The sequence below is a fragment of the Gracilinanus agilis genome, chromosome 3 (assembly GCF_016433145.1).
Source record: "Gracilinanus agilis isolate LMUSP501 chromosome 3, AgileGrace, whole genome shotgun sequence".
NCBI classification, from domain to species: Eukaryota; Metazoa; Chordata; class Mammalia; order Didelphimorphia; family Didelphidae; genus Gracilinanus; species Gracilinanus agilis.
In genome coordinates, this window is record NC_058132.1 from 446,283,397 (window position 1) to 446,292,952 (window position 9,556).

Here is a 9,556-nt window from a genome sequence, read left to right on the forward strand (position 1 = left end):
CTTTGTTACTTGAGGAAAATACTTATAAATTTTAGTTTCTACATCTTGCTTGAAAATTTTAAGTTTACTTTCAAAAGCTTTCATGTTTCCAAACATAATGTCAATACTTTTGCAAAATCTTGTAACTTTAAATTCAGTTCATTAATATGAACAGAGAGATCTGTAAAAAACACTGGATATTGACCCACTTATCATTGAGCTAAGGAAAGTTTCCCAGATCCTTATCCTCAAGAAATACCTTAATTTCTTCAAAGTACTCCACAAAGTGATTAAGAACTTTGCCTCAGCTCAGCCATCTTACATTACTGTACATTGGCAGTCCACTGTAGGTGGAATCAAGCTCCAGTAAAAGTGCATAAAATTCTCACTTGTGAAGAGGGTGAGCAACTATTTTTGTAACAACTGACATTAAGTCATTTAAGGTGGTGAATCCTGCCTTGGCACATAAAGCCTCCTGATAGATGATACAATGAAAAGGCACAATCAGATGTCCAATAGCTTCCATAAACAATTTGACAAATCCGACTTTTTTCCTATGGTGCCCCATCTGTTGTCACTGACACAACTTTAGAGATATCAATGCTTAGGTCATAGAACGTTAGTATAACAACCTTACATATTTCGCTTCCTGATGTACTTGTTGGCACTGATACTAACTTTATCAACTTTTCTCTCATTGTGAGACCATCAGAATATTGACCAATAATGGCCAACTGAACGTGTGATGTGACATCAGTAGTTTCATCAAGAGAGATCGAAAAATATTTGTAATTACTTATGTCTCTCTTTAACTGATGTACTTTTGTGTTCAGCCTCATTATTTGGTCTTTTATGATATTTCTACTGAGTGATAACTCAGATATTTTCTTAATAATTGCATCTTATTCTGCATATCATGAAATAGAACTGGTGCACATCTTAGGAGAGGTTCTTTAATAAATTCTCCCTCACTGAGTGCTTTTCCATGCTGAGTTATGGAGTGAGCAATGCTCAAATTTGCAGATGTTAAATTTGGAGAACCTTTTACAAATTTAAAGGTGGAATAAGATTGGCCCTTATAAAGGTGTAGCTGCCTGGAAATGTATTTCTTCCTTTCATCGTCACTTTTTTCAAGAGCTAGGAATGATTAGTTTCAAAATGTCTATTTCTTTTCCACATTCTGCTTCCTACCATTTCAGTACATAGAACACAAAATGATTTGCCATTTTTTTCTATAATGCCATACATCTTGGTCCATGTCTCTTGGAAGGTTGGCTACTGCTACTACCACTTCCTTTACTTAACCTTGGTTTTTTTATTTTTTTATTTTTATTTTTTGGGTTTTCCATCAGGGAGGAAGTGACAGAAGATAGAATTTTAGATAGCCTATTAGTCCTGCAGGCAATTACGGGTTGACTAGCCTAACTGACCACAAGATGGCACATGTAACTATGTAACTGTCTTTTAGGAAAGAGCAGGTTAATAAGCAGAAATAGGGATTAATAAGGATGCACAATAATAGTGGTGAAATGGAGTCTGCACTATGCTGCAAGATGGAGTTCTTTATGCAAATTAAGATGGCTGCTACTATTTCTAATGGTGGGAAATGGTACCCATAGCACAAGCCCTCACCTCTCCCAGTCTCCCCTTCACTTATCTCAGTAATGATGGCCAATTAGAAATCCATGTCACCTCAGAACAGTAGATTGGATGATGGTTGCTATCAATGGCAATCACAGGAGCCCCAGAAACGTGTCCCCCACAGCATTCTGCTGCTCCCTGCTCTGCCAGCCGGAAATGAGATCAAAGGTCCCCTAATGGCCCGGAAGTATAAGTAACTAGACTCTCTGTGCTGGAGTTCTGTTGTTTTTGCCTACAGACCTCAGGCACATTGTGTCTACACTATACTACAGGAAATGTTTCATCCTTGGCATTTGACCTCATACTTCTCTGTATGCAGCTGCATGTGACCACATGCCATAGAAAATGGCTATGCATGCCAGTGCTGACACATTTGCCATCAGGGGCCTAGGAAAAGATACCAGCAAGACTACACTGAAAAAGGAGTCCAGGAAAGATGTCAGTAATACTAGTTTGTAGAAAACAGTACAGAAGGGTCCCCTTATGGCCCAGAAGTCCAAGAACTAGATGCTCTGTGCCAGAGTACTGTTGTTTTGCCCTACAGACCTTGTTATGTAGAAATGTATACATGGAATCCCTGCAAAGATACAGGGACAGCCTCACCCAGAATTCCAGGGGACCCCCCTGGAGAACTTTGGGTAAGGGGGCAGTTGAGAGGAGTTGGCAGTTGCTTTGTGGAGGTTGAAGTGAGCAGACACTCTGCTTACTACTCCAGTCTTGACTTGGGGGTTCACTGGAGTGGCCATTATGGCATAAGCCAGTGTGGTTTCTACACAAGGGTTATCCTGTTTAATAGGGCTGATCTTTATCAACTTCAATACAATAAATATTTAGTGATTAGAGAGTAAAAATATTCATTAATAGCAAGAGAGCCAGTTTTAGTTAAGTGCCCTTCACCCCCTCCTGTGGGGGGAAGGGCAGCATCAATCTAATAGTTCAGGGTAACTTTTCCTTATTCAAATACCTTCATTAACTACTTTAGTTTTCCTTTTTACTTCTTAATATAAACTTTACCTTCAGTATCTGTGCCTGGAAATTATTTGGGGAATACTCACAACTCAAGTCTGATCATCTAGTTTGAATCCTGTCAGCTGCCAGTTTAAGAAGATCAGTAAAGATCAACCAACTCCTCTCAAATGCCCCCTCACCCAAAGTTCTCCAGGGGGGTGCCCTGGAATTCTGGGTGAGGCTGTCCCTGTATCTTTGCAGGGATTCCATGCATACATTTCTACATAACAACCTCTGGCACAGAGTGTCTACACTACACTATAGAAAATGTTTCATTCTCAGCATGCAGCCCCAAACTTCTCTGTATGAGGCCACATGTGGTTGTGTGTCATCAAAAATGGCTACCTGTGTCAGTGCTGACACACATGTAAAGGTTTGCCATCAGGGTGCCAAATTATCCCCTAAATCAAGCTGCACAGGAGTCTTGCTCTTTTTGCCTGCTGCCTTTGATAAAGCTTCCTGTATTTTATTTATTTATTTATTTATTTTGCTTCATACTGATTTCTAGGTATTCCTGATCTGTGGCAAGTGTTGCTGCAAAAGCCTTCTTCTTTTGACTTTTTGCACATTTATGTACAGAGGTTGTAATATGTAATGGAGTCTGAACTATGTTAATTGGCAAATTTTCAGGTAAGTCATCCAATACTTTTGTAGAATTTTGTTGTTGTTGTTGTTGAAAGTTCTCATCTTTAGCACTTACAGTCTCATTCAATTCTGTAAATTCATCTTCTTCCTCAAAATATAGTGGGTCAGAACTTGTTTCTACTCTATGAGAATGGTTGCTTAATGGTTTATTGTCTTGTCTTTTCTATAAACTTTGTCTTCTTTCTGAAAATGTGCTATGCCCATGGCATCTGAATCTAACCTGTTAATTATCTCTTTGCTCAGTTTGCCTTCGGCCTCTAGAAAAAGGCTTTTTTCCATCCAAGCTGTTTTTCTGAGTTGCCTGAGAAGTTACATTGGACCAACTTGCACCACCTAAACATATTGATGGTTCCATAAGATTAAATGAACCACAATCAGTATTTCCGGAAGTCATCCCTGCAGTCTGATTGTTGTTGTTTAGTTGGAGTAACCACTATTGCTGTCAATGTCAGCTTCACTAGCTCCTTACTCACTAGAGGATTCTGCTATAGGATAGGATGATCTTTTCCTCCTTTCTTTTGATTTCCAGAGCATTGTAGAAGTACTTTCTGAAAGAGGCTTGTTAGTAATATCTGATGGAAATTCTGTTTGCTGGCAAGCATCCACCAGAAGCACAATTTTTGATAGATTATCAGGTCCTGCTGCATTGTTTTCTTTCTGAGTAGCTATACTTTTTCCTGGTGGCCTTTTCGTTTTTACATATTGCTGTAAAAGCTGCTGCTGTTTCTGAACAATGGGGCCTCTGTTCCTACTTCTGCTTCTATAAAGATTTGTATAAGCTGATTTGGGCAATCAGCACATTCTGTAGGAATAATATTTAAAGTTATTTGCTGCTGGAAAGATGCTTGGGTAAGGTAAAGGAAAAGGATGATAAAAGACCATTAATTGGCATGTGGAGGTGGCATCAACTGGCAATATATATATATATATATATACACACACACCATATATATACACACACATATATTTTTCATATATATACTTAGCATATATATGTGTATATATATGCATATATATACAGGATTTGGATTTGGTTGTTGCCAGCATAGGTCATTGTTATATAATGGAAATTGTCTATTAGATAGGTTTTCTTGCACAAATGGGTAAGAGGTAATTAGGTATCTGGGAATTAGAGTTGGTTCCACTCCACTCACTTCCACTATCACCTGGAAGTGCCATTGGGATTCTACGTGTATCAGGAGTCTTTTTCTGAGGAACAAATGGCTCTATTTTGCCAGATTGCTTGACATAGCGGTCCTCCATGGCAGCTCCGCCTATGGCAGGGCTCTCAGTCAGCACAGAGGAAACCCAGGGCAGCTTCCCCCATGACCCCGCCCAGGAAGTAACCATGATCCAGGTCTGCCCACTGCTCTAGGTAAAGCCCAGACACCAGAGCCCAATACACCACTGACAGTGGCCACTGCTCCTGCTCCTGGAGATGAAAGAGAAGGTGATGCAGGGGAGCATTAGGAGGGGGAGAACCGGGTAGGGAACTCTTCAGGGTAATTTTAATCCTTCCCTTGTTTTATCCCTTCACCCTTTTGCTTCTCTCTAAATTTTTATGGGATAAATGTGCCATTTTACCTCTTCCTATCACATTTTATCTTTATTATTTCACTTATTCTATTATATTCAACTAGAACTCAACTCTTCTATGTATATATGCTCTTTCAGTCTACCCAAATGTCATTCATAAAGGTTATAGCTAATATTTTCCTACATAAGAAGTAAGCAATTTGACTGTTACCCTCTTAAAAACACTAACTAGAGGAGGAATCAATGGCATCTGTCTTAAAATGATATGTATTCGCTTTCTAAAGCCGAGGGTAATCAATATCTGGAAAAGGAATCAGTTCCTATTAAGAACAGGAGGATGTCCATTATTACCACTATTGTAGAATACTTTACTAACATTGCTAGTTTGTGTTTACTAACATTGCTTGCTTGTCAATAAGATAAGAAAAAAGAAATTGAAGGAATAAAATTAGGCAAAGAGGAAGCAAAAGTATCACTCTTTGCAGATATGATGGCATACTTAGAAAACCCTAGTGAATCAAATAACAAGCTAGCCAACATAATTAACAACTTGGGCAAAATTGTAGGATTTGAAATAAACTCCCAGAAATCAACAGAATTTCTATACCACCTACAAAACTTAGTAGCAAGAGAGAGAGTGATTCCATTGAACATGACTGCAGACAGCATAGAATACTTAGGATTATACCTGCCAAGACAAAATCAGAGATTATATAAAAGCAAAAACCATTTACAAAATGATTTTTACAGAAATGCAGATCTAAACAATTGAACTAGTCATTGTTCAAGGGCAAGTTGAACCAATATAATAACAAATACAATTTTATCCAAATTAATTTATTTATTCAGTACCATTCAAAGACTTATTTTAGGGAGTTAGAAAAATGATAACAAAATTCATATAAAAAACAAATCAAGGGGGGCAGCTGGGTAGCTCAGTGGATTGAGAGCCAGGCCTAGAGACGGGAGGTCCTAGGTTCAAACCCGGCCTCAGCCACTTCCCAGCTGTGTGACCCTGGGCAAGTCACTTGACCCCCATTGCCCACCCTTACCACTCTTCCACCAAGGAGCCAATACACAGAAGTTAAGGGTTTAAAATAAAATTAAAAAATATATATACATATATTAAAAAAAACAAATCAAGAATAACAATCCTATTAGTTTTAAAATACGGGAAGCAAGGTAGTCTAATAGCACCAGATTTGAAACTATATTACAAAACAGTAATCGTCAAAACAATCTGAAACTGACTGAAAATTAAAGTTGGGGATGAATGGAACAGATTAAGTACACAATACACAGTAGTAAATTAACCTGTTAATCTCATGTCTGATAATCCCACAGATCTAAGCTTTGGAATAAGAACTCACTTTTCAACAAAAATTGCTGAGAAAACTTTAAAACAATTTGGCAGAACTTAGGCATAAGCTGTCATCTCACATTTTATATCAATATAAGCATGAAATGGATGAGTAAATTTAACTTAAATGGAGATATCATGAATAAATTAGTAAAGCATGAAAAAAAATACATGTTACATATGTAGGCAAAGGAAGACTTTATGACCAAAGGTGAGAAATGATCATGAGAAGTAAAATGAATAATTTTGATTCCTAGAAAGTAAACTGGAGATAATTACAGCAAGTTTCTTTGATAGAAGCATATTTTCTCAAATATACATAGAACTGAACTAAATTTGTAAAAAATAAGACATTTCCCAGTCGATAAATGGTTAAAGAGTGAACAAATAGTTTTCAGAAGGAGAAAATAAAGTTAAATTCACATAGGAAAATGTTCTAAATTACTACTGATTAGAAAAATGCAAAATAAAATAAAAAACTTTAGGAACCACCTCACCCATTTCAGATTGTCTAACATGACAGAAAAGAAAAATGGTAAAATCTGGAGAGGATGTGGAAAAATTGTAGTACTGATGCATTTTTTCTTTTCTTTTTTTTTTTAACATTTATTAATATTCCTTTTTAACATGGTTATATGATTCATGCTCCTACTTTCCCCCTTCAACCCCCGCACCCTCCCCCATTGCCAACGCACATTTCCAATGGTTTTATCATGTATCATTGATCAAAACCGATTTCCAAATTGTTGTTAGTTGCATTCGTGCGGTAGTTTCGGGTCCACATCCCCAATCATGTCCTCCTCAGCCCATACATTCATGCATTTGTTTTTCTTATGTTTCCTCTCCTGCAGTCCTTCCTCTGAAAGTGGGTAGTGTTCCTTTCAATAAATCCCTCAGAGCTGTTCTGTGTCATTGCATTGCTGCTGGTACAGAAGTCCATTACATTCAATTTTACCATAGGATATCAGTCTCTGTGTGCAGTGTTCTTCTGGCTCTGCTCCTATCCCTCTGCATCAATTCCTGGAGGTCTTTCCAGTTCACCTGGAACTCCTCCAGTTTATTATTCCTTTGAGCTCAATAGTATTCCATCACCAGCATATACCACAATTTGTTCAGCCATTCCCCAATTGAAGGACATAACCTCCTTTTCCAGTTCTTTGCCACCACAAAAAGCACAGCTATAATTATTTTCATACAAGTCTGTTTATCTATGATCTCTTTGGGGTACAAACCCAACAATGATATGGCTGGATCAAAGGGCAGGCATTCTTTTATAGCCCTTTGAACATAGTTCCAAACTGCCAGCCAGAGTGGTTGGATCATTTCACAACTCTACCAGCAATGCATTAATGTCCCAATTTTGCCACATCCCCTCCAGCATTCATTACACTCCCCTTCTTTCATTTTAGCCAATCTGCTAGGTGTCAGGTTTTGAATTTGTATTTCTCTAATTATTAGAGATTTAGAACACTTTCTCATGTGCTTATTGATACTTTTGATTTCTTTACCTGAAAATTGCCTATTCATGTCCCTTGCCCATTTATCAATTGGGGAATGGCTTGATTTTTTATACAATTGATTTAACTCCTTCTATATTTCAGTAATTAGATACCTATCAGAATTTTTTGTTATAAAGATATTTTCCCAATTTGTTGTTTCCCTTCTGATTTTGACTACATTGCTTAATATAATCAAAACCATTTAATTTACATTTTGTAATTTTCTCTAACTCTTTCTTGGTTTTAAAATCTTTCCTTTCCCAGAGATCTGACAGGTATACTATTCTCTGTTCACTTAACTTATTTATAGTTTCCCTCTTTATATTCAAGTCATTCACCCATTCTGAATTTATCTTGTTATAGGGTGTGAGATGTTGATCTAAACCTATTCTCTCCTATATTGTTTTCCAAATTTCCCAGCAGTTTTTGTCAAATAGTGGATTCATGTCCCCAAAGTTGGGCACTTTGGGTTTATCATACACTGTCTTGCTGATGCCACTTACTGCAAGTCTATTCCACTGATCCTCCCTTCTGTCTCTTAGCCAGTACCATATTGTTTTGATGACTGCTGCTTTATAGTATAGTTTAATATCTGGTACTGCTAGGCCCCCTTCCTTCACATTTTTTTTTCATCATTTCCCTTGATATTCTTGATCTTTTGTTATTCCAAATGAAATTTGTTATAGTTTTTTCTAATTCAGTAAAGAAGTTTTTTGGTAGCTTGATAGTTATGGCGCTAAATAGGTAAATTAATTTTGGTAGAATGGTCATTTTTATTATGTTAGCTCATCCTACCCATGAGCAATCAATGCCTTTTCAATTGTTTAGATTCAGTTTTATGTTCAATAATGTGTTTTGTAGTTGTTTTCATATAATTACTGTGTTTCTTTTGGTAGATAGATTCCCAAGTATTTTATATTGCCTAGGGTGATTTCAAATGGTGTTTCTCTTTCTACCTCTTGCTCCTGTGATGTGTTGGAAATGTATAGAAATGCTGATGATTTATGTGCATTTATTTTGTATCCTGCAACTTTGCTAAAGTTGTTGATTATTTCTACAAACTTCTTAGTTGATTCTCTAGGATTTTTTAAGTAGACCATCATATCATCTGCAAAGAGTGATAGCTTAGTCTCCTCATTGCCTATTTTGATACCTTCAATTTCTTTTTCTTCTCTAATTGCTACTGCTAGTATTTCTAGTACTATGTTAAATAATAGAGGAGATAATGGGCATCCTTGTTTCACTCCTGATCTTATTGGAAAGGCTTCTAATTTATCCCCATTGTATATGATGCTTGTTGATGGTTTTAGGTATATACTGTTTATTATTTTTAGGAAAGGTCCTTCTATTCCTATAGTTTTCAGTGTTTTCAATAGGAGTGGATGCTGCATTTTGTCAAAGGCTTTTTCAGCATCTATTGAGATAATCATGTGATTTTTGTTTGATAGATAATGGTCAATAATGTGAATGCTTTTCCTAATGTTGATCCATCCTTGCATTCCTGGTATAAATCACACCAGATCATGGTGGATGATCTTCTTAATTACTTGCTGGAGTCTCTTTGCTAAAATTCTATTTAAGATTTTTGCATCTATTTTCATTAGGGAGATTGGTCTGTAGTTTGCTTTCTCTGTTTTTGGTCTACCTGGCTTTGGAGTCAGTACAATATTTGTGTCATAAAAGGAATTTGGTAGGACTCCTTCTTTGCTTATCATATCAAATAATTTGTACAGTATTGGGATTAGTTACTCTTTGAATGTCTGATAGAATTCACTTGTAAATCCATCAGACCCTGGCGATTTTCTCTTAGGGAGTTCTTTGATGGCTTGTTCAATTTCTTTTTCTGATATGGGATTATTTAGGTATTCTATTTCTTCTGCTGTTAATA

At 36.8% G+C, this 9,556-nt stretch overlaps 1 pseudogene; it reads right to left on the minus strand.

The window, feature by feature from the left end:
* Positions 1–3,009: 3,009 nt before the first annotated feature.
* On the minus strand, positions 3,010–4,623 carry LOC123241687 (annotated as a pseudogene).
* Positions 4,624–9,556: the final 4,933 nt, after the last annotated feature.